The sequence below is a fragment of the Rhinolophus sinicus genome, chromosome 3, assembly GCF_057876585.1.
Source record: "Rhinolophus sinicus isolate RSI-liver-muscle chromosome 3, RSI-T2T, whole genome shotgun sequence".
NCBI classification, from domain to species: Eukaryota; Metazoa; Chordata; class Mammalia; order Chiroptera; family Rhinolophidae; genus Rhinolophus; species Rhinolophus sinicus.
In genome coordinates this window covers 92,748,193-92,774,047 of record NC_142503.1, presented here as the reverse complement: position 1 = coordinate 92,774,047, position 25,855 = coordinate 92,748,193, and the positions used below count along the sequence as shown (strand labels likewise).

General features: G+C 44.3%; 1 long non-coding RNA gene across 3 annotated transcripts; it reads right to left on the bottom strand.

The window, feature by feature from the left end:
* Window positions 1–283: 283 nt before the first annotated feature.
* On the bottom strand, window positions 284–14,431 carry LOC109459983 (uncharacterized). 3 transcript variants are annotated; one of them, XR_012494915.2, is made up of 5 exons: window positions 14,284–14,431; window positions 12,133–12,237; window positions 10,996–11,115; window positions 5,398–5,579; window positions 284–4,854 (listed from the first exon to the last, which is right to left on the bottom strand). It is a non-coding gene; the product is annotated as an uncharacterized LOC109459983 (long non-coding RNA). The 3 variants fall into 3 exon arrangements; XR_012494914.2 differs by having other exon boundaries at window positions 10,996–12,237; XR_016020742.1 differs by lacking the exon at window positions 14,284–14,431 and having other exon boundaries at window positions 10,996–14,129.
* Between the last annotated feature and the right edge of the window lie 11,424 nt (window positions 14,432–25,855).

The window sequence follows — 25,855 nt, the reverse complement described above, 5'->3', positions numbered from 1 at the left end:
TTGTGTCCAGAGAGGAATGCGTTTGGGAGAGGAATTCTGCAGCGCAGCTGAGGCTCCCTGTCTAGCAGTGCGATTCCGAAACGGACCGGTGTCACTTCCTGAAAAGGAGGAGGCAAGGGCCATCCAAACTGGATGTGAGATCGCCCAGAGCAAAATTAGAAGCAATGTTCCCTGAAGGGAGAAATTTGTGAATACAGGTGTGGCAGTGTAATATTTTGAGATATGTCACTGAGGTCCCCCCTCCCTATCCCCAGCCCCAATTCCTTTTCCCTTTGACATTTACCCAGTGTCTTTTACTGCCTCAGAGGAAGAGAGATAAAGCAGAAAAGCAGAAAGAAATGCTTTGTGGTTACAGAAGCCTAGGGTTTGAGTTTCAAAAGCCTGGGAGGTACAATTATGCAGTAAACAATAGATTGAAAAGATTAGAGGAAGGGTCAGGCAACTCCATGCCCAGACCAGGGAAAGTTCTCTGACCAAGGGTTTGGGGAGAGACAGGAGTGCAGAGCGCTTAGACACCAGTCTGGTTCTTCCAAATGGGCTCTTTATCCTGGCTCCTTGGGCTGAGTTTGGGTAGTGAAAGGTCTGGAGAATCCAGGGCAGAGGGAATCTACATTCTCCTTTTCCTAGTGGGTCCCAGTGCAGCAATAAGGCCCCGGAGACCCATTACGCTGGCAGGGAGAGGCCTGAGAGAGCCCCCAAAGGTGGACATGGCAGTGTCCTGTAGGAACCAGGCTCTGAGGGCATGGAGGACACAAGGAGGTCTTGGGGGTGTCAGTGTGGATGGATGATGACAACCAAGGGCCTGGTGCCCCACCCCCACATTCCTTAGCACCCTAAGAGCCCCCTGGAGAGAGGCACCATGAGACCCTGAAGTACTGGCTAGGAGCTCTGCCTTCTGGAAGACCAGGAGCTCAAAGGAGAGTTCCAGTTCAGTTATAGAAAAACAAAGGTACATTTCTTTCTTTTTTTGAATTACAGTTGACATTCAATAGAATTTTATATTCAGGTATACAGCACAGTGGGTTAGACATTTGTATAATCCACTAAGTGATTGCCTTGATTAGTCTAATAGCAACCTGGCACTATACATAGTTATTACCATATTATTGACTATATATATTCCCTATGCTGTACTTTACATCTCTGTGACTATCCTGTAACTACCGATTTGTATTTCTTAATCCCTTCACCTTTCTCACCCAGCCCCCAAACCCCCTCCCATCTGGCAACCATCACTTTGTTCTCTCTATCTATGAGTCTGTTGCTGTTTTGTTTTTGTTTATTTTGTTCTTTAGATTCCACATATAAGTGAGATCATATGGTATTTGTCTTTCTCTATCTGATTTATTTCACTGACCATAATACCCTCCAGGTCCATCCATGTTGTCACAAATGATAAAATTTCATTCTTTTTTACGGTAAAGTAATATTCCATTGTATATATGTACCACAGCTTCTTTATCCAATCGTCTATTGGTGGGCACTTGGGTCACTTACATATCATGGCTATTATGAATAGTGCTGCAATGAACATAGGGGTGCATATATCTTTTTGAATTAGTATTTTGGATTTCTTTGGATAAATACCCAGTAGTGGATATGCTTGGTCATTAAGTAGTTCTATTTTTAATTTTACGAGGAACCTCCACACGTTTTCCACAGTGGCTGCACCAATTTGCAATCTTACCAACAGTGCACAAGGGTTCTCTTTCATCCGTATTCTCACCAGCACTTACTTGTTATTTGTTGATTTATTGATGATGGCCATTCTGACAGGGTTGAGGTAATATCTCAAAGGTACACACTTAAGACTGTGAAATTTCTAGCCTGGATAATTAAGACTTATAGACCAGGGCAGGATTTCTTTCTAGTGCAGTGTTAGGACCAAATTTTCAACACCATTTGTCCACTTTTCAATGCCCTATCAGTTTTATTGATTATGGGGAAACATAGCCTTCCTTGAGTAATACTTTTTGTCTATAGTTTCTAATTGTCTTCAACTGATAAAAACGGCTGCTGTTGTAATTTGTAGGAGGGATGGTAGGGGCCAGCCAGACCAGCAGCAGTAAGCAAAGGAGGGTGGAGGACATTCCCTTGAAAGATCTTTTTGTCTTTCCCAGGAACACAACTGTGTGTTTCTCAACATATGACAGGGCCTGTTTATCAGCCCTTTTCCCCCATCACATCTTTCTATCATTTGGCAGCAACGGGCTGTATGAGCTGAATTGTGTCTGTCAGAATTCATATGTTGAAGTCTTAACCCCTAGTTCCTCACAATGTGATTATATTTGGAGATGGGGTCTTTAAAGAGGTAATTAAGTTTAAATAAGGTCAGTAGGGTGGGCCCTAATCCAATATGACAGCTGTTTTTATAAGAAGAGAGATTAGGACACAGATACACACAGAAGGAAGACCATGTGAAGACACAGGGATAAGATGGCCATCTACCAACCATGGACAAAGGCCTCAGAAAGAACCAACCCTGCTGACACCTTGATCTTGGACTTCTAGCCTCCAAAACTATGAGAAAACAAATTTATGTTATTTAAGTCACTTTGTTCTGGCAGGCAAGCAGACTAATCCACCCCCATCTACCATGTTTCCCTGAAAATAAGACCTAGCCAGACCATCAGTTCTAATGCATCTTTTGGAGCAAAAATTAATATAAGACCTGGTCTTATATTATATTATGTTAGATAAGACCTGGTCTTCTATTATAGGTCTTAATTTTTGCTCCAAAAGACGCATTAGAGCTGATTTTCTGGCTAGGTCTTATTTTTGGGGAAACATGGTACAACCTTAACCCTCTCCCTCTAATGCAGAATTTCACCTCCTCTTGCAGGGATTTACACACTTGTACAAATGTGTTCAGTTGAGAAACACAGGAGAGCAGACTTTTGCTTGTGTTTTCATCTTGACACTTTTCCTGTGGCTTCGATCCCATCTATAATTCATTCAACGAATGTCTTTGGCTGATTTTGTACCAGGCATGAGGGCTACATGTGGGGACGGAGTCCCGGAGAGCGGTTTCCAGGCTCTCCGCCTTGCGTGGAGAGGTATTGGCTCGGTTATTAGATGGCCATCAGCTGTAATCAGATGGTCATCTGCTGTGGCTGGGTGGCCATCCCCTGTTGCCGGTTTTCGGCCACTAGTGTAGCTGCCATGGCTAAGCTCGCAAGCATGGCGTGCAGCCAGCAAGTGGGGTTGGTTGGTTGGCAGAGAAGCAGAGAGTGGATTGCGGATTGTGTGGCTCCTGCTTCCTGTGTCTCCAACCCAGCCGCCAGTGAGAATACAGTGGTGTGACTCCCCTACCCATGGCTCTGTGGGTGTTCCTTTTTGGCCTCACCTTATCTTGCGTTCTTGTGCGGGGAGCGGGAGCTGAGTCCCCACATGACACTACACAAGCAAAGGGACAGACATGGTCCTGGCCTGCATGACAATTGCAGTCTGGTGGCAAAACATTGTTAGCCTGGCAAGTAATATAGGGTCATAGACACACAAATGCCACAAATTCAAAACCAATACGAATCACGTGATGAAACAGAATAGTGTAGAGCAAAGAGCATGAACTTCGGAATTACATACCTGTGGGTTATCTTCCTTGTTGACCTGCTTTCTTTCGGTTCAATAGTTAGTGACCAATTACCATCCAGGTCCAGATAGCACGCATGAAGCCCACAGAAGATACCATCCTCGCCCTTACATATAGTCAGAAACTGTACTTAGGATCTGGTATGTAATTTACAATTGTGTCAGTTTCCATTAACCGAAAAACACTGGCTGAGTGCCTGCTATATGCAGATCTACAGTGCATAAATATAGATGGAAAAAGGTAGTGCATCACAGGACCTTGGTAGCAAGCAAAAAAAAAAAAAAGAAGAAGAAGAAGAAAAGAGAAAGAAAAAGGAAGGAAGGAAGGAAAAGAAAGGAAAGAGAGAGGAGGAAGGAAGAAGGAAGGAAATAAATAAGTAAATAAATAAATTCTGGCTAATTCAAACACAAGGGAATCTGGCAGGACTAGTTAACATAATTTGGAAAGGCCAGTGCAAAATGAAAACGCAGGGTCCCTCATTCAAAAACCACTAAGAATTTCAAGACAAAAACAGTAGTGTGGGACCTTTCCAAGTGCCAAACCTTGTGCGATGGCACACACAGGTCCTGGTCCCGTGGAGCAAAGCCAGTTCTGCTGTGACAGCAGGGCACGTGGGGAGAATAAGGCTTGTCAACAGGGGAACCATACAGCTCCAAAGGACTCATGTAGTGATTTCAAAATAGGCTCACGAAATCTGTAATTCTCCTCCCTTCAACGGGTGAAACCTAATTCTCTTGTTACAGGAGTCTCGGTTCTTCTTGCCGATGCAGTGAAGAGTCAAAGGCGAGCAAGCTGATAAATATGCAAGCAGGTTTATTAGTGATACGTTCTCAGGGAAGAGAAGGGGCCTGGTGAGGTGGGGGAGAGGGAGAGAGAGGGAGAGACAAGCCTAGGTCCCTGATATTAGTGATATGTTCTCAGGGAAGAGAAGGGATGGTGGGGGAGAGGGGAAGAGAGGAAGAGGGAGGGAAGGAAGGAGAGAGAGAGAGAGAGAGAGAGAGAGAGAGAGAGAGAGAGAGAGAAAGGGGAAGAGAGAGGGGGGAGAGAAGGGGGAGAGAGAGAGAGGACAAGAGAGCTGGAGGGCCAGAGAGAGAGAGCGCCCTTGTCTCCAGGACTTACAGTCTGCTGGGTGGGGTGAAGGAGTTCCATATTGATTTGGCAGGAAAGGCAGTGCCTGCTCTTCCACTGCAGGGCTGGACCTCCTAGGATGGGTGGAGGTCTGTTGACTCAGATCCTTATCTTGCTCCAGACCCGCTCCTCATCTGTTGTTGTAAAAACAGATATGTGGCTGGAAGCAGTTAATCTAAGCTAGTTATGAGCTTTTCCTGTAGGTACTAAGGACCCCTCCCACCCTCCTCCTTCTGCTACATTTTCTAATTTCTACCTAATACTTCTTCTTTTGAATGAGGGCTGGACCTAGGGACTCACTTTTAATGATTAGACTAAAGCAGAGTGATGGTGTGTGACTTCAGAGACTATGTGACAAAAGGCCATGTCATGAGGACACTCAAGCAGCCTACGGAGAGGCCCACATGGCAAGGGACTAAGAACTCCAGCCAACAGCCACCTATGTGAATACGTCAACTCGGAAGCAGACCCTGCAGACATGTTCAAGCCGTCAGATGACTGCAGCTCCTGCTGGCACGCTGAGTGAAACCACATGAAAATCCCTAAGCTGGAAATACCTAACTAAGCTATTCTCAAACTCCTGACTGTGAGATAACAGATATTTATTGCAGTAACAGTAGATAACTAATACAGTGCAGAAGCTGGAGCCACACGAAAGCTCTTATAGCAGAAACTACCTGACGGGTCGATCCAGGCCTTCTTCAGCCTTCATGCGCTTGCTCGAGATTCGAATTCTTGGGAGAGAGTATCTGAACTTTGGTCAGATGAGCAGGACAGTGAGAGGAAGCACGGCATCCCTTCGGCAGGTTTCTGTCTTAATGGGCAGGCACATGGGTTTACTTTCTCTCCAAAGCTGTTCCTGTTGGGAGAGGGATGCTGTTGAGAAGAGAAAAGGGTCCAAGTACAACAGACGTCTGCTATTTCTACGTAGGGAGCTCAGAGGCTTAAAAGACGAACGAGGAACTCCCCAAAAAGCAGCCAGTGAATGTCAGATGAGAGTTACTTGCTTTCATGATGCCTGTTGGGTGGGAGATTCTGCTTTCTCTTAAAGGACTTTCAGGTAACAGTGGGAGACAAGAAAGGGCATGTTGGGTCTGGAAAATTCCCAGCGTCCAGTGCCCCAGGCAGCTGGCCATTTCTCCCTCTGACAGTGAGGCCATGCAACTGGAAAAAGCACAGACTTTGGAATCAGCCAACCTGGGGCCAAGTGCCAGACCCACTTTCTATGTACTAATCACTTAACCTCTTTGACCCCCAACTTCCTTATCTGTAAAGTGGGGATTTAACTAACTCCTACCTCAGTTAACTTTTGGATCCAAGGAAATAATGCTGCACTTATCTTTGTTCTTTTCCCTTTTTAAAATTTTTAATCAAAGTTGTATAGAGTTTTAAAATATCAAACATTTCTCTAAGGCTAATAACCAAACAAAGCAGTTTCCTCCTTCTCCTCTCCTCTTGTCCCCACTCCCCTCCTAGCCTCTCTGACTCTCACTTCTCAGAGGCAGCATTTTCAATTCAGTGTCCTCTGGAAGCCCCAGGTAGTCTACAAACATTTTGTTTGAGTTTCATTTAAATGATATATTTTTAACCTGTGAAAAGCAATGGCCAAAAGCAACACCTCCCCCAAATGTATTACATACCACATTTTGACATCTGTGAGATCGTTGATTGATGTGGTACTCATTTAACTTATAAATTTCACTTATACATTTGAAAATGTAACATAAATCTCGGTTTTACTTGGTTTTTATATTGAGGTTCCATATAAGATTTTTGAAAAAAGTTTCCCTGGATTAAAAAAAAAGATTTGAACACCACTGTGACAATGGTTTTCAAAATGCTTCACATGCAATTAGATGCTAAGGAGAACGTTCTTGACCTTCAGAGAGCAGGGAGCAGCATCCCGCAGGGCAGCCAGATGCTCTCCTGACAGAAAAGGCACACATCTCTGTCACCATCCCCAGAGACTCAGACCCCGTGTAGCCAGGAGCCCTGCTGCTAGAAGTTGAAATCAAGATGTATCTGTGAAATCCTGGGATAGAAGATCCCCCATCTCCACGCTTCCGGCCCTCCCATTCCAGGCCCCTAACTCTCCCTTAACAGAGGTCAAGAGGAATCTGATCTTCTCAGAGTCCATTGTGGCTTCCCTGGGGCTCAACTCCCTTGAGGGCCAGGAGGGAGTCTTGCTCACTAGGAGTAAATGGCAACCTTGATCTGCCTTGACCAAGAGGGGCCCAAAGACAGCCCTGCCCAGGAGGAGTAAATCCGCCCTCCCCTGTCAGGACCCACACAGGGAAACCAAACCACACCTCCCACCGCTGGCCACCTACCCCACACTGGTCTTGCCCCACTATCTGCTTGGCTACACCAGGACTCATCACACTGGTCCCTGTTATGGGAGGAGCCCCAAGAAGCCCAGACCCCAGGTCACACCTCTCCTCCCTGCTGTAAAACCCACACAGCTCTGCCCGTACCCATCTTGTCCCCATGTCCTACTCCTTCCCAATTCTAGAACCTTCTCTACTGTACGCTCTGGAACATATGTCCAACATCAGCAAAACTGCTCAGACCCTCAGCCTTCCCTCAGCCTTCTGTCACCTTCTTGCTAATGGAACCTGGCTCTCCATTCAGGGTTGTGGCTTTACAGTTCTCTCAGGGGGGGCTGCCTCTTTCTCCCATGCCCTGTCACCTGGAGACGGGACAGGCGTCTTGAGCTCCTCGGGGCTGCTCCCACACCGCCTCCCCTGCCTCCTTCCTTCAAACCTTCAGCCTCTGCTCTTGGCATCAGCTATGCGGCCAGCACCCCTCATCGTCTACGCCACTTGCTGACCCACCCCCCTCACTTCATGACAGTATTGAGCGTGCCTTTTATTTTCTGATGCTTTGCCATCTTGGGACCTTGCTGACCTTGGACAGATGGTCCCTCTCTGGGATAGCTAATTCCTAGAGATAGTGAACAACTCACCTGTGAGCATGCCTTTCACATTCAAAGCAATCCCAGAGTCCGTACCCCAGCCCCTCCATTATGGGCTCTCACACACAGGGCCACTGTCCACCTGCCCTAATCACCCCATAGCCAGGTACCAGACAACGAGGGACAGCCACCCCACGGCCCATTTCCCACTGAAATTACTCGCACTAGCCAGTCCTAAACCCACCTGCCCTACCTTGCCTGTTCCTTCCTACGGAAACCACAGTAGCGGCTCTTGCCCACGTTCTCCCCTCCTCCCTCGGCCTCCTGACTGCCCGGTGCTCCCTCGTGTGGCCCTGTGTGCTGTGGCATGCCCCTTTCTCTTGGGATCCGTGAGTAACTACCTTGTGAATGGCAATTGTCTCCTGATCTGTTGGCCTTGCCATACCTGAGTAACAATAAAGCCTACATTTAAAAACGTGATGATTTTAGCTTCCCGGCTCACTGCCTGTCTTGCCAGCATTATTCCTGTTTTGATTCCTGGTGATTTCCACGTGCACATAGATGATCCTCCCACCCCCTGGCCTCTCAGTTCCTTGTTCTCCATCCTATCTCAGTCACTTACGCCCAAGTTCATGCCCTTGACCTCATAGACACCAATAGCTCACTTTTGTGCTTCTTTCTCACTGGCCACCACCTCCTGTCTTTCCATGTTCCTCTTCTAGTACCCTGACTCCAGTTTGCTGGGGCCTGCAACCCTTTGAGTCTACTGTCATTTCATTGTCCCCCCACCCACAGCCACCCCACGCTTCTCTTCATGAAAGCCAAAGTCCTGACAAGAAGCCACAAGGCTGACACTCTTCGATTCCATGATCTCTCTGATGTCCCTGCGTTGACTCCTCGTTACACTGTCTCCTCTAACCAAGCAAGGCGCACTTCTACCTCAGGCCCTTTGCACGGCTAGTGCTGCTGCTTGGAACACTTCCTGCCCATAACTGCAGGCTCGCGTCCTCACCTCCTTCAAGGCTTTGCTCAGATGTCAACTTCTAAATGTAGCTTTTCCTGACCAGCCCTCCACCACTCCCTGAGCCCCTTACCTCCTTCAATTTCTTTCACAGCTCTTACCTTCTAACATATTATCCAGTTTATTTATTTGTTACGATTATTGCTTATCATTCATCTCCCCCACTAAAATGTGATCTCTGTGAGATTTTTCTTATTCACTGCTCTCTCCTTGGCATCTAGAAGTGATTTGCATGTAACGCTTGCTCAATAGATATTTATTTAATGAATGAACAAAATATTAGCACCCAAGAGGACCCTGAGATCACCTTGTCCAACGTTCTCATTGTAACAATAATAAACACAATGAGAAGCAGCAGCAGCAACTGACATCTGTTCCTCATTTAGTATATATCAGGCACTGTGCTCTGAGTTCTCTGTTATCTCATTTAGCCCTCAGAGCAACCCCGTGAGCTCAGTATCACTACAATCTCCCTTTACTCATAAGGAAACTGGGGTTAATGGAGGGTTCAAGTCCAGGAACTTATCTCAGATCCCTAGCCTGATAAGTGGTGGCACTAGGATCCAAGCCCAGGCAGCTGTGTCCAAGCCCCCGCTCTCAGGCACCTGCTATGCTGCCTGTGACATGCAGACGGTCTGTGTGTGAGGAAATGGCTTCACACGGGGGAGGAATTATTGCGAAGGACACTGGGGCCCAGGAAACTGCTTGGTGCAGAGATGTCCTTAATCGACTACCTTGAATTTGCTGAGGTTGCTGGTTGGGAGGAGGAGGACGGGTGGAGGCAGCAAGCCAGCTGCTCCCAGACAGGCAGCGGGGCAGCTCAGCGAGCTGGCCCCTGGTGCCTCCTCGCCTGCTCTAATGCACTCGGTGGATGCCTGACTGCCCCAGGAGAGCCTTAATGGACCCATGGAGTCAGCTTCAGCTAAAACAGTGGATGAATAATGGAGGAGGCAAGGTCATTGGCAACGAGAGCAGGGAGGTGGAGGAAAAGAAAGAGTGACTGGCTTCTGAGGACCCAACCCCTTTGGCAATCCTTGCCTCCTACTTCACTGTTTTAGAGTCCCAGTGTCTACTTAGCCCCAAATATAGCTGGGTTCCTTACCTGCCAGGAATCCTCCTCAGCTTCCATCCACCTCAGAGTATATTGGAATTTGGGCGTGGGGGCTAAAGAGGATTCACTGAAGGGTAGGAGCAAGTTTATTTAGAAAAAGCTTCAGCCGGCCGGATGGCTCAGTTGGTTAGAGTGCGAGCTCTGAACAAAGGGTTGCCGGATCGATCCCCACATGGGCCAGTGAGCTGCGCCCTCCACAACTAGATTGAAGGACAACGACTTGGAGCTGATGGGCCCTGGAGAAACACACTGTTCCCCAATATTCCCCAATAAAAATTTTTTTTTAAAAAAAGCTTCCCAGTGATTCTAAGATGCCCCTCCGCCCCTTGTGTCCATGGACAGCCACTGCTGTGGAGTTCTGTTCTTTTTTTAAATTCCATCCATCCTCCAATACATTGGTATTAAGAGTTTACTATGCATCAGATGTTGGCCCAGGCGCCATATCAAAGAGGTATTAAATTATTCATAGGGTAGCATAATAGAAACAGAATTTTAGAATAAAATCAAAGCACATGAGCCCTGGAAAGGGCCCTGGTGGGAAGAGCAGCTTCTGGATTTGAGTCCTGGGTGACTCAAGGGTTCACCTCTCCCCACTCCTCCTGTCCTGTCTGCTCGGGACTCTGGGAAATGCTCGCATGGACTGTATAGCATCTCCCTGCCTTAAAAAAAAAAAACACTAATTTTTTTTTATTTTTTTTTAAAGATTTTATTGGGGAAGGGGAACAGGACTTTATTGGGGAACAGTGTGTTCTTCCAGGGCTTTTTTTCCAAGTCAAGTTGTTGTCCTTTCAATCTCGGTTGCGGAGGGTGCTGTTCAGCTTCAAGTTGTTGTTCTTTCATTCTGAGTTGTGGAGGGTGCAGCTCAGCTCCAGGTCCAGTTGCCATTGCTAGTTGCAGGGGGCACAGCCCACCATCCCTTGTGGGAGTCGAGGAATTGAACTGGCAACCTTGTGGTTGAGAGCCCACGCTCCAACCAACAACTGAGCCATCCGGGAGGCAGCTCAGCTCAAGGTGCCGTGTTCAATCTTAGTTGCAGGGGGCAGAGCCCACCATCCCTTGCAGGACTCGAGGAATTGAACTGGCAACCTTGTGGTTGAGAGCCCACTGGCCCATGTGGGAATCGAACCGGCAGCCTTCGGAGTTAGGAGCACGGAGCTCTAACCGCCTGAGCCACCGGGCCGGCCCACTAATTTTTTATTGTGGTAAAATACACATAACATAAAACTTACCGTTTTTTAGTGTACAATTCAGCCGCATAACGTTGAGAAAGATGAACTGGAACTTGAAGCAAATATAATCATCAGGGAGGGTCGAAGGGAGGAGTGAGGGCTCCTGGAAGTTCTTGCGCTCTAATCTCGAGAACCCAACACGAGGAAATCTCTGTTTACAATAAAGCTCTGTGGTTCTAACTTCCCCTTCCCTTAACTTCCCCTTCCCTTCTATAAATACCCCTCCATCTTGGCACCCAGGCCAGGGTGTGCTTGTGGCTTGCCACGTCTGCACGCACTGGGTTACAACCCTTTCTTTTTCCCAAATAAATCCTTCTTGGTGACAAAACACCTAGTATATATTACTTTTCAGTCAACAAAGTACATTCCCAATGTTGGACACCCACCACCACTATCCATTTCCAGAACTTTTCCATCAAACCAAACAGAAAACTCTGTACCCATTAAACAATACCTCCCTGCATACTAACCTCCTACCACCTCTATTCTACTTTCTTTCTCTATGAATTTGCCTAGTCTAGGTGCCTCTTATAAGTGGAATATTTGGCATTTTTTTTGTCTGGCTTCTTTCACTTAGCATAATATTCTCAGGGTTTACCATGTTGTAGCATATATCAGCATGTATCCTTTTGAAGGCTGAATAATATTCCATTGTACAGATAGACAACATTTTGGTTGTCCATTCACTGGTTGATGGATATTTGGGTTGTTTCTACCTTTTGGCTATTGTGACTAGTGCGGCTATATATCCCTACTTTTGATCGTGTGCCCCATCCTGTTCTCCACACAAATGTCAAACATGATTTCCTAAAACCCAGATATGATCATTTACTTTTCCTGCTTAAGCTCTATAGAGGGTTTCCTATTGCTCACACAGCTGAATCCAGGCATACTGGTCGTGGTGTATGAGGGTTTCACAGTTCCAGCCCTCACTTTCAGCTCCCCTCCGGCCTCTCCTCTGCTGTGCTCCTTCCGGTCCTACAAATGCACTCACCTTTCCACTCCTGGTGCTTCTGCACATGCTCTTGCCTCTGTGTGAAACGTCCTTTTATGCTTGCAGAAGCGCTGCTCATTTGTCAGAAATTAGCTTAAACACCCAGGCTTCTTGGACCCTGAAAGTGAATGAGCCCTGCCTACCCTCTGCCTTCAAGGTGGAATGGAAGGGGTTGGGATTCCCACCTCTGCCACTCATTAGCTGGGTGATTTTCGGCAAGTTGCTTCTCAGAATCTCTTTCCTCATCTCTAAAGTGCATAATTGGAAGACACTTTTCAGAAAAAGGCAAAATCATGACTCTCATGCAGGTATAAAAGTAAAAACACATGTTAAAGATTTTATTTTACTCATAATGAAGGAACTGGGCAGATGTTACAACTAGTCCAAAAGAGAATCTAAAAAACAGACACTTTTATAGATCAGGAATATTAAAATGAATATGCAAATAGAGGCAAATTTGTTTTTCCACAGAGAAGGGAGAGCACTTGAACCGCTATCGATGGAAGAAAATCCACGTCTATCAGTTACCCACATCTTACAGGTTTGTAAAGGAGTTCCCATAGACGCAGGATCTGCTGAAGTGGAACAGCTTGCTATAGATAACACTTAGCTTTTTCTACGTGACTTGAGTCCCCACTAATTATTGTTTTTCCATTCTTTGTGGTCACAGTGAAGATTGAACTTCCAGGCCCCTTGGTGGTTGACTGAAGCTTTGTAGCTAGATCTGTACAATGAATTATGAGTGGAATTGACAGGTATCCCTGTGGGCCTCAACATTTAGCTGCTGGTTCAGAGTTCTTTTGACCTCTGTTGGCCTGGATCCCTGAGTGACTATGTGAGCAAAGCTTCCTGCCCACCGTGTTGGACTTGTAGTATAAGTGGGACATAAACTGAGATTTGGGCTTATTCATTCTGCAGCATAACTTAACTTATCCTGACTGATCTCAAAGGAAGTTGTGACAAAAGCTCTTTATGCAGGAAGGACCTAACATATCGAAGTCATTCAATCACTGTTCTTTCCTTCCCCAATTTTCTACCTCATTGTATCAGAACATAAAACTACGTCTATATTTATTGCTAGAGTGTGACTACCACAAGGCGAGGGGCCATGATTTTGGTTGGTCTTTGTATTCTCAAATAGCATCTGACCACCCAGTCGTTTGCAATAATGTTTACTGAATGAACAAATAAAGTATTTATTGAATTTGAGTTCTGCCACTTGAGCTACTTATAAATTTTTGGAGCCTTAAATTTTTTATCTCTAAATTGGAGGGGGAAAAAGCACTAATGGAGTTGTAAGTAATGAAAATAAATAAATAAATAAATAAATAAATAAATAAATAAATAAATAATGGGGATGTGAGAGCGCTTTATCACTTTTTAAATTACGTAAAAGTCAGTGGGATCATTATAAGTTAAAGAAACCAAGGCCTCCAAAGTTGGAGTGACTGAGCTAAAACCAGGACAAAAAAAATTGGGATTTTGAGACTTAAAGGTCCAGAGTTGAAGGAGCCCTGAGAGGCCCTTCCAGAAGTTTCCTTGGGGGACATCAACCACCTGGATATTCGCGGCTCCTTTTTTGACCAAATGGAGCTGGAGAATAAGTGACTTACGGCTGATGTCAGAGACTCAGCAGGGAGGGGTACGTGTCTCCTGAGAGTCCCATCTGCCTGGGGCGAGTCTGAGCGGTTCTGGAGAGCCAGCAACTGTGAGACAGTGCAAGTACGCCAGCCCCTGGCAGTCACTTTGGGAGAATATGCTATCCAAGTAGCCCAGGATTTCCCTCAAGGGACCAAGCAATTTGTTTCCTAATTAGTAAAGAGTAAAGGAGGATTTTTCTGATGTTCTTGTCTGAGGGCTGAGATTTTCAATTTTGTAGCTGCCTTGTGAGGTCATATTGTTGTAAACAGCATGAGGAAGTGGACAAAACCACAGGATGTGGATCAAGAGAAACTGATGATAGCCCATGTTCCACCACTCACAACAGTGTGACCTCACTTCGTGTCTCCACCTGTTTCTGAAACAGCACACAAGTCACGTGGACCAGCTTAACACTGGTTCAGCTCTTTTAAAGCAGATCGGTGATTAATACAGTCCTTGAGTTATGTTACAGAGACAGCGCAGCACATGTGCCCCCCACCCCCACCCCCTGTCCAACAGCTGCACCCAGAACCGAAGTCTAGCCCTCCCCATGGAACCAAAGGATCTGGACATGACCAGAACTTGAACACCAGAGCCTTTCAGAAGTGAAGGGTTCTGTTGCCTAGGAAGATCCGGAGCTGAAACCCCCTTACCATAAATGGTCACGTTCCAAGCTCCTCCAATTAAAATGTGCCCGACAGCGAGCCCTTCTGTTACGGATACCAGGATGGGAAAGAACCCAAGCGGTGCTCAGAGAGTTAGGAGAGTCAGCTTTATTTCGCCAGCAGGCTCACCGGGATCTTTCCCCAAAGACTGAGCCCCTAGCAAGGTTTTGAGCAGGTTTTTATGGGTTGGGGACTTCCTTGAGTCGGGGAAGGGGTAGGTGTTGTCTGGTGATTGGCTCGGGGTGTGGCTTGGAGGGGGGTATGTGGAAGTGGGCTGGGGCTTAGGCTGGGGACTTCTCTCTCTGCTCTGGCCACCATTTTAGGTCAGTTCCACGTGGCAGGGAACCATCTTAGGTCACTTTATCCATCATTTCCGCATACCTGTTCCCCTAATGCCTTAAAACCTTCCAATTGTAAGCCACTGAGGAGTTTGGGTTTTGAGCAATAGCTTTTCATTCCCCTTGTGTGGTGTTAGCAATAAAGCCACTCTAATTTCTCCACTGCAGTTGTCGGTGTTCACTGTTTGGCTCTGCTGTGTGCTGAGAGGGATGAACTCTCTTTCTGTTCCGTTACATTTCCTAGAAAATGTGAATCATTCTGTCTTCCTCACCTCACAGGATTGAGAAACACTCTAGATGCATTTTCCAGTGATAAGGCAATACAGTCATGTGCTGCTTACCCAGAGGGAGACATTCTGAGAAATATGTCGTTAGGCGACTTCGTCATTGTGTGACTATTATAGATGCACTTACACAAACCTAGATGGTCTTGCCTACTACACAGCTAGGCTATATGGTATAGCCTATTGCTCTGTAAGGGAGGAAAATAATTTTCCCTTTACCCTTCTGGGTTCTTGGCAGAGACATCCCCATAATAAAAGATTAACAGGAGAAAAACACAAAAGTTTAATAAAATGTATACCTCTTTATGTATACATAGGAGAGACCCAGGAAAACTGAGTAACTCACCAAAATGGCAGACACCCTCATCTAAAATATCATTTTCAGCTGAAGAGAAAAGAAGATGGTGATGGTGGTGGTCGTGGTGGTGGTGGTGGTGGGGTGGGAGGAGTCAGTTATGAGAGGTTACAGGAAAAGCACAGAAAACAAAGGTCAGGTTCTGCAGATTTAAGTCTTTGCCTTCAGCACTGATAAGAGTTTCTAGAGATAAGGTCATTGGGGCTCATCCTGGTACAGCCAGGGAGACACCCTTACAAATGTAAATGTCTTTTACAAAGTGTAACTTCTACTTGATTTCTCTCATGTCTGCTGTTTCTTAAAATTAACTGGCGTAAAATAATCCTTATGCCAAATAGACATATTTTGAGGTCACAAATTCTGTTCCCCTACAGCTCCTAGGTTACAAACTTGTACAGTATGTTACTGTACTGAATAGTGGAGGCAATTGTAACACAGCGGTAAGTATTTGTGTAATACGTTGCCATATGACATTACCATGGCTTCGATGTCACTAGGCGGTAAGAATTTTTCAGCTCCATTATCATCTTATGGGACCACAGTCTTATATGAGGTGGTCAGTCATTAACTGAAATGTCATTATGCAGTGCAGTTAGTTATTTTGACTATCCTTATCTCATTGCCCTGTACAAATTGCACTGTAATTGCTTGTTGACATGTCAGCTCTCCATTACACCACGAACTCCTAGGAATCAGGGAAAGTCTTTGCTACTTTTATACCCCCTCCCTACCACTTAGCAGAGTGTCTAGCACAGAATGAGTGAAAATAAATAGTTGTTCAATGAGTGAAAGAAAAACAAAATGAACCAGAGCGTAGCATCAACAAGGATGTTTATTACTGCAACTGCCTCTCCCTTATCAAACCCTGCCCATCTTTCTGGACCCAGCCCGGGGCTCCTTCATCGAGCCTCAGGGGGCTATGTCTGCACGTGCTGATCTTGTGGGCATAAGGTACGTACAAAACTGTAGAGAACATTTAGAATTTTTTTGAGCCAAACTGACATATGTCGGAGACCAAGATCTCAAATGCTCCAGAGAATACAATTTCGCAGTTTCTTTTATGCATTTGAAACTAAGAAGGAAACATAATGAAGATGGCATAAAGGTGGGAGGATAATTAACAAGATTATGTGCTCTCTTGAGGGTTAATACCCCCTTCATACTTCTGGTATTTCAAAGGTGTGTTAACCTAGATGCACAGAAACAATGGACGGGGCTTTGCTTAAGGCAAAGAAACCTTTTACCAAAAAGTTATATGACTGGGGTGTGACTAACCACAGTGACCTGCCCAGTTAGGAATTTATGATCAGATCACCCTGTGAGGTTGCTTTCCCTTTTTATGTCCACAGTCTCATTTTTAGATTGCTCACCAGCATGCTTTTGTGCTTTACAGAAATTCAGGAGCTCTAAGGAGTCCTGAACATCTATTCGAACCTCCTTATTTTATGAATGAAAAAACTGAGGTCCAAACCGAAACTCAGACAGGTCTCTTATCTTGTAGGGGGTCTTAATTGCTTAGCGTGTATGTCATTGCTTCCCTTCCCTCTGAAGATTGAGCTAAGTCTTCCTTTCCTCATATCTACCCCTTGCCCTCCTCCTACAGTGCTGCAGGTGACGCTGGATATCAGGTAGATACTCAGTAAAGACTCAGGGCATGGACTTCTCCATAAATTGGACAGCTAGTTAGGGTAGAGGTAAGAGGAGTCCTTAAGAAATGATAGGAGACTATTGCCATCTGCTGGTATGTGTGTGGAACTACAGACAACAGTCTGTCCTGCTGGTAGACCCATCAACACTGGATTTAGTCTTGCCCGTTTGCATGCATTGACCTCTTCCTGCAGGTAAACCGCTCCGACTCAGAGTTGAGCTTGGGCAAGGCATGTCTGGCAAGATTCATCTCTGGCGGCATAGTCCACAAATGTTTACTGAGTCCTTCATTTATACAAAGATATTTAGACTTAGCCCCTGACCTCAAGGAACTTGCAATTTGGTAGAGAGCTAAGAGCACCGGTAAATATATTACAGTTGTAAACAAGTACCACAGAAGGGAAACAAAATATGCCAGAGTCCTTTAGAGGCAGGAGAGGACTGCTGCTGTTTGGGAGCGTGCAGGAAATCACTGAGACCCCATGGAAAACGTGATCCCAATAATCTCATCAAATGGAAGAGACCTATTGCCATTTGGGGTTTAGTTTGGCAAGTTGCATTCTGGCAGGGAGAGACTGGGAATGGAAAGGGGATGTTTCAGTGGAGGAAACGTGTTCAGGAGATGGAAGGAAATTACCATTTGCAGGACTGAAGTGAGCTAGGGGTTGTTTCATATTCAGAAAAGCACAGTGTGACCCATGGTATTTGGTTGGGTGAGTGGTGGGTGACAAGTCTGGAGAAATAGGCTGGGGTTTGGTCCAGTGAAGGAGATGGTGCTAGCGCCCCACTCCTGCCCTCAGGATTTACCATTGTATCCCAGCCTGCCAGCACCTGTATCTCGTCGCGAGCTCTCTTGGGTGGCCCACTCTGCCCTCATACACAGCAGGTTGGAAGTGCACCCCTCCCTTACCCGAGCAGCTGTCGGCCTATGATGAACTGGAATTGGTATATAAATACCCCTGCTCCCTTGCATCCTGTTAACTCTTAGACACCTGTTTGACCATTATTTCCCAGAGGACACCAACAGGATTAAGCTCCGTTGCCCAAAGTGGTAACTTGCCTGATAACACACCCTTATTGGCTACCTTCCCGTCTCACTTCCCCATTGCCTACTGGTGTCTCCTGAGATCATTTCCAACATATGTTATATACACTCAAATTCTTATCTCAAGGCCTATTTCAGACGAAATTCATTCTAAAACATCATGTAAGACCTGGGATGCTAAGTTAAGAAGATTGGACTTCGAGCAATAAGTGCTTCTTTAATGCCAGTTATAATAGCAAATTTGCAGATAATGTCTTATAAACTACCATCGTCTCCACATTCTCTCTTGCAGCTGTGGTGATCTCCTAGCCAATCTTAACTTAGCTGGGTACCTATTGCTATGCAGTGACCCAGGAACACCTGTATCCCCATCTCGGCCTTCACTTTGAACATCTGGCCCAGCCTAGTGGCATGTGCAGATTTGCATCTACTATTGGTCACAACTTGTCAAGATTTCTTCTTTTATTATTCCCTTTACGTTTAAAGAACTTCCTTTAGCCATTCTTCCAAGGCAGGAAGCCGGGATATTCACCCCAACCCAGCAGTAATAAGTATCTCTCCTCACTGTAAATGGGTTAAATATACTAATTAAAAGACAGAGATTAGCAGATAGATTTTTTTTTAATGACCAAATTATATGCTGTGTGCCTATAAGAAACTGACCTCAACTATAACAATATTGGTAGGTTAAAAGTAAAAGGATGGAAAAAAATATAACATGCCAAAAGAAAGTAGAAGGGGATATATTGTTATCAGATGAAATAGACTTCAGAGCAAAGAAAATGACCAGAGACAGAGAGATTACATAATGATAAAAGGGTCAATCCACCAAGAAGACATAGCAATACTAAATGTGTATGTACCAAACAGTGGAGCTACAAAATACCATGTTTTGCCCTGTATAATGTGCACTTTTTGCGCAAATTTGCGAGGGTAAAATAAGGATGCACATTATACATTGGTAGTAGTAATTATGTATCTATATAAATGTTTTTAATTATTTTATTTATGCTATGAGTTTAAAGTGTAACTCTAAAAATCAACAACGATATCCACATGCAAAATAATACCCTGGAATATGATAATCGGTTTTGTTGAACTTACGAGGAACTTGCAACTACGAAGAGTTCTTGGCCTTCTACGATGCGTAAATATCGTAAATGTGCTATGACTACATAAAATTTCTTGTACCTTGTATCTGTCTTTGTGTTTTGTAATTATTTGTTGCATAAAATTTCTTGTACCATAATGTTAAAAAATAAATGCCAAAATTCCTTTATAATACCAAAACAAGTACCTAAATGTAAATAAATAAAAATTTGAATTAAAAATTAAAATGAGGGGCCAGCCCGGTGGCTCAGGCGGTTAGAGCTCCGTGCTCCTAACTCCGAAGGCTGCCGGTTCGATTCCCACATGGGCCAGTGGGCTCTCAACCACAAGGTTGCCAGTTCAATTCCTCGAGTCCTGCAAGGGATGGTGGGCTCTGCCCCCTGCAACTAAGATTGAACACGGCACCTTGAGCTGAGCTGCCTCCCGGATGGCTCAGTTGTTGGTTGGAGCGTGGGCTCTCAACCACAGGTTGCCAGTTCAATTCCTCGACTCCCGCAAGGGATGGTGGGCAGCGCCCCCTGCAACTAGAAATGGCAACTGGACCTGGAGCTGAGCTGCGCCCTCCACAACTAAGACTGAAAGAACAACAACTTGAAGCTGAACAGAACCATCCACAACTAAGGTTGAAAGGACAACAACTTGACATGGAGAAAAATTAAAATGAAAGATTTTTTTCCCTGAAAGTTTGGGCCAAAAACATGGGTGTGCATTATACATGGCAAAACACAGTATGTGAAGCACAAACTGATAGAAATGAAAGGCAACATAGACAAATCCACAATTAAATTGGGAGATCTCAACACCCTTCTCTCAGCAGCTGTTAGAACAACTATACAGGAAATCAACAAAGAGATGGAAGAACTCAACAACACCATTAACCAACAGGATTGAATAGATAGAACACTCCACCCAACAACAGCAGAATACACATTTTTTAAAAATGCCCAAGGAGCATATACCAAGGAACACCATATATTCTGGGCCATAAAATAAAATTTCAAATTGAAAAGAACTGAAATTATACAGTGCACTGGAATAAAACTAGAAATCAATAACAGAGATAACAGACAAATCTTCAAACAGACATAAAACAATCCATGGGTCAAAGAAGTCTCAAGGGAAATTTTAGAAATACACTGAATTGAATGAAAATGAAACTACAACACATTAAAATGTGTGAGACACAGCTAACGCAGTGCTAAGAGGATACTTATAGCATTAAATGCTTACCTTAGAAAAAAAGGAAGGCTCAAATCAATAATCTAAACTTCTACCTCAAGATATTAGGAAAAGAGAAGCAGAATAAGCCCAAAGCAAACAAAAGGGAAGTAATTATAAGGACCAGAAATCAATGAAATTTAAAAACAAAAACAATAGGGAAAATCAATGAAACCAAAAGCTGATTCTTTTAAAAGATCAACACAATTGACAAACCTTTAGCAAGAATGACAAAGAAAAAAAAAGGAGACGACACAAATTACAAAAATCAGGAATGAAATGCAGGAAACCACTATAGACCCTGCAGACTTCAAAAGGATAATAAAGGAATACTGGAACACATTACACACATGAATTCAACAACTCAGATAAAATGAGCCAATTCCCTAAAAAACATAAACTATCAGAACTCATCCAATATAAAAAAGATAACTTGAATAGCCCTATAACTATTTTAATTTTTAAAATTTATTATTTAAAACTCCCAAAAAGGAAATCTCCAGGCCCAGATGGATGTTTTCACTAGAAAATTTTACCAAATATTTAAAGAGGAATTAATGTAATCCTAAATAAGCTCTTACAGAAAGTAGAAATGGATGGAGCACTTCCCAATTTATTTTGTTTAGAATTACCCTGATACCAAAGCCAAAGACAGTACGAGAGAGAGAGAGAGAGAGAGAGAGAGAGAGAGAGAGACAGAGAGAGAGAGACAGAGAGAGAGACAGAGAGAGAGAGAGAGAGAGAGAGAGAGAGAGAGAGAGAGAATGCACTACAGACCAATATCTCTCATAAATATAGATGCAGAAATCCTTAACAAAATCTTGCAAATAGAATTCAGCAATATGTAAAGAGAAAAATCACATAATCATATTGATGCAGAAAGGCATTTGACAGAATTGAACACCCATTCATGATTAAAAAACAAAACAAACAAACAAAAAAAACCTCTCAAAAATAGAAATAGAGGGCAACTTCCTCAGTTTGATTTTTTTTGGAAGTCTCTCCCTAAAAACCAAACACCCCAAACAACTACAATTAGCATCATACTTAATAGTCGGGGACTGCTTTCTCACTGAGGTTGGAAATAAAACAAAGATGCCCACTATCACCACTCTTACTGAACATAACACTTGAAATTCTAGCCAATGCAAGAAAGAAAGAAAGAAAAAAGTAATTGCAAGGCGTACAGATCAAAAAGGAAAAAATAAAACTGTCGCTGTTTGCAGTTGACACAATTGTCTGCTTAGGAAAGTCCAAAGAATCTACCAAAAAATTCCTAGAAATAATCAGTGAGTTCAACAAGGTCTCAGAAAACAAGATCAACATACAGAAATCAATTGCATCCACTTCATAGCATATACAATATTAACTTAAAAAGGACCAAATACCTAAATGTAAGAGCTAAAACTATAAAACTCTTAGAGGAAAATATAACATAAATCTTCATGACCTTGGACTAGGCAGTGATTTCTTAAATATGACACTGAAATCACAAGCAACCAAAGAAAAAAATAGATAAATTCGACTTCATAAAAATTAACAAATTTTGGGGCCAGCCAGGTGGCTTAGGTTGTTGGAGTGCCGTGCTCCTAGTGCCGAGGTCACGGGTTCGATTCCCACGAGTCAATGAGCTGCGCCCTCTACTGACTGTGAACAATAGCTCTCCCTGGAGTTTGGCTGCCATGAGTAGCCGGAGGTTGGCGTGAGCTGCCGTGAGTGGCCGGCAGCCAGTATGAATGGCCCACAGCCAGTGAGCGCTGCTGTAAGCGGCCAACCAATGGCGACTGACTGCCTCAGCACAAGTCTCATAATACCAGCATGGGCCAGGGAGCTGTATCTTATACAACTAGACTGAGAAACAATGGCTTGAACTGGAGTGGGGGGAGAGGAGGTGGAAGAAAGGGGAAAAAAATTAACAAATTTTGTGCATTAAATGGGTACTACCGTGTTTCCTCGAAAATAAGACCTAGGCAGACAATCAGCTCTAATGCATTTTTTGGAGCAAAAATTAATATAAGATCTATAGTAAAATAAGACTGGGTCTTATATTAATTTTTGTGTCAAAAGACGCATTAGAGCTGATTGTCCGGCTAAGTCTTATTTTTGGGGAAACATGGTATCAAGATCAGGAGACCCAAAATGGAGGGGTAGATAAACGCTGTGCTTACCTCATCCTGTAAACACATCAAAATTACAATTAAATTATAAAACAACAAACCTGGAGAATGATCTGAAATTAGCTGAACAGAAATTTTGTAACTAAGGATATAAAGAAGCCACATCAAGACTGGTAAGACAGGTGGAGATGCAAATGGGTCAGCCGCAAACTCCCATGTGGCATTTGAAAATTGGGAGGGATATCTTGGCCACAGAGTTTCCTCACAGAGTAAGCAAGGGACCCCAGCTCCACACCAGCCTCCCCAGCCTGGAGTAGTGGTGCTGGGAAAAGGAGCCCCCACAACATCTGGCTGTGACAAACAGGATTCTGACCATCCGGGTGGGACGGAAGGCTGTGAGAAACACAGACAGCCTCTTAAAGGATCCATGCAGGCCCTCACCCTGGGCTCCAGTGGAGGGACAGTAACTCAAGGGGTGTTGAAGACATATGGAGAGAGACTGAGTTGTGTAACTTCTGGGTGAGTGCTGGAGGGACAGTCACCATTTTCCCTGTGTGGGCCCTCTTCCCGTGCAGCTGGCAGGCAGGTGCCATCTTTCCTGTGTTGAGCCTGCCCCCACAGGACAAATCTGAATCTGATTGGTTTAGTGAGCTCCACTGCTCCACCCTGCTGACTCAATGAGACCCTGCCTCACCCAACTTGCTACCACCTGGGGCTTTATCAACAGCTGAACCTCACAGGAGCCAGCAGGTGGCAGCAGGCCTGAAGTGTCCCCACTTTTTACAGAGTTACCCCAGACCCTGTATGGCAGACTTGGTTTGCAGCATGTCCTCTCCCATGCACCTCCAGGTACAACACAAGCAGCGACCAACCATGGATCACTTTGTAGCTCCTACCAGGTACTCCCCGCCAGTCACAGGCAGTAGGTGACCTGGGCCTGCACCAGAGTCCCTCCCAAGTGGCCCCAGAACAAACATACTTGGAGGTTTGCTTCAGACCACAGCAGAGCACTGCCCAATTAGCCCTACAAGTGTCACACAAAAAGGACAGTCTCAACAGGCACTGGAGCCCACCGGGGCAAATCAAACTCTGTGGGGTAAGCCCCCCCTCACAAACCTCACAGCCAGTCAGCCTGAGGGTCAATACCACCCACTGACATGGCAACACCAATCAAGGTTCAGCTATAACAGGAGGGCACGCAAGGGACATTCCTACAGCACCTGGCTCAGGGAGATTGTGCAACTGGCCTCCACAGGGCACGTACTACATAAGGCCACCCAGCCAAGGCTGGGAGACATAGCAGCCCTACCTGATACGTAGAAACAAACACAGAGGGTCAGCCAGAATGAGGAAACAAAGAAATACATCCCAAATGAACCAACAGAAGAACTAAACAAAATAGAGGCAAACAACCTACCAGATACAGAGTTCAAAACAATGGTTATAAGGATGCTCAAAGAACTTAGTTAGAACTTCAACGAGACAGGCATCATAAAAAAGGACCTAGAAACCATAAAAAAGATCCAGTCAGAAGTGAGGAATACAGTAACTGAAATGAAGAGTGCACACTAGAAGGAATCACCAGCAGACTGGATGAAGCAGAGGATTAAATCAGTGATTCGGAAGACAAGGTAGCAGAAAATACCCAATTGGAACAGCAAAAAGAAAAAAGAGAATCCAAAAAATGAGGATAGTTTCAGAGTCCAGAGTGCTAACCATTACACTATATGGCCAAATTGAGGATAGTTTCAGAGACCTCTGTGACAACATCACGGTAACAACATTCACATCACATTGGGTACCGAAAGGAGAAGAGAGAGAGAAAGGGACTGAGAACTTATTTGACGAAATAATGACTGAAAACTTTCCTAACCTGGCAAAGGAAATAGACATACAAGTCCAGGAAGTGCTTTGAGTCCCAAACAAGATGAACCCAAAGAGGCCCACACCAAGACACATCATAATTAGAATGGCAAAGGTTAAAGACAAAGAGAGAATCCTAAAAGCAGCAAGAGAAAGGCAACTAGTAACCTATAAGGGAGCTCCCATAAGATTGTCAGATGATTTCTCAACAGAAACTTTGCAAACCAGAGGGATTAGCAAGAAATATTCAAAGTGATGAGAAGAAAGGACCTACAACCAAGATTACTCTACCCAGCAAAGTTATCATTTAGAATGGAAGGACAGATAAAGAGCTTTCCAGACAAGAAAAAGCTAAAGGAGTTCATCACCACCAAACCAGTATTACAACGAATGTGAGAAGGAGTTCTTTAAGATTAAAAAAAAAAAAAAAAAGATAGGGCCGCTGGTTGGCTCAGTTTGTTAGAGTGCAGTGCTCATAATACCAAGGTCACCCATTCAATTCCCACATGGGCCAGTGAGCCGAGCCCTCCACAACTAGAGTGAAAACAACGACTTGACTTGGAGCTGAGTTGTACCCTCTACAACTAGATTGAAAAACAATGACTTGACTTGGAGCTGATGGGTCCTGGAAAAACACTGTTCCCCAATATTCTCCAATAATTTTTTTTAAAAAGATAAAAAATATGAATAATAAAATGGCAATAACTACCTATATGTCAGCAATTGCTTTCAATGTAAGTAGATTAAATGCTCCAATAAAAAACATAGGATGGCTGAATGGATAAGAAAACAAAACCCTTATATATGCTGCCTACAAGAGACTCACTTCAGATTGAAAGACACACACAGACTAAAAGTAAAGGGATGGAAAAAGTTATTTAGTGAAAATGGAAACGAAAAAAAGAAACTGGGGTAGCAATACTTATACCAGACAAAATATACTTTAAAACTAAGGCTATAACAAGAGACAAAGAAGGACCCAGTAATCCCACTCCCTGGTATTTATCCGAAGAAACCCAAAAGGCTACTTTGAGGGAACATGTGCATCCATCCATATGTTCATTGCAGCGTTGCTTATAATGGCCAAGATGTGGAGGCAGCCTGGGTGTTTGTTGATAGAAGAATGGATAAGGAGGGGGTGGTACATATATACAGTGGAATATATTGCTCAGCTAGGGAAGGGAATGGGTTCTCCCCATCTGTGGCGGCATGGATGGACCTGGAGGGTATTGTGCTGAGTGGAGTATGTCAGACAGAGAAACACAGATGCAATTTGATTTATCTTATACATGGAATCTAAAGAACAAAATAAACAACCAAAACAGAAACAGACTAATAGATACAGAAAACATTTTGATGATGCCAGATGGGAGGGTGGTTGGGGGGGTGGGTGAAAGGGGGAAGGGATTAAGAAGTACAAACTCTGGGTGGTGAGCACACAATACGATCTATAGATGATGTATTATAGAATTGTACACTTGAAAACTATGTAATTTTACTAACTCTTGTCACCTCAATAAATTTAATTAAAAAAACAAAACAAAGGCTGCCAGTTAGTTTAGTTCGTTAGAGTGCTGGTGCTC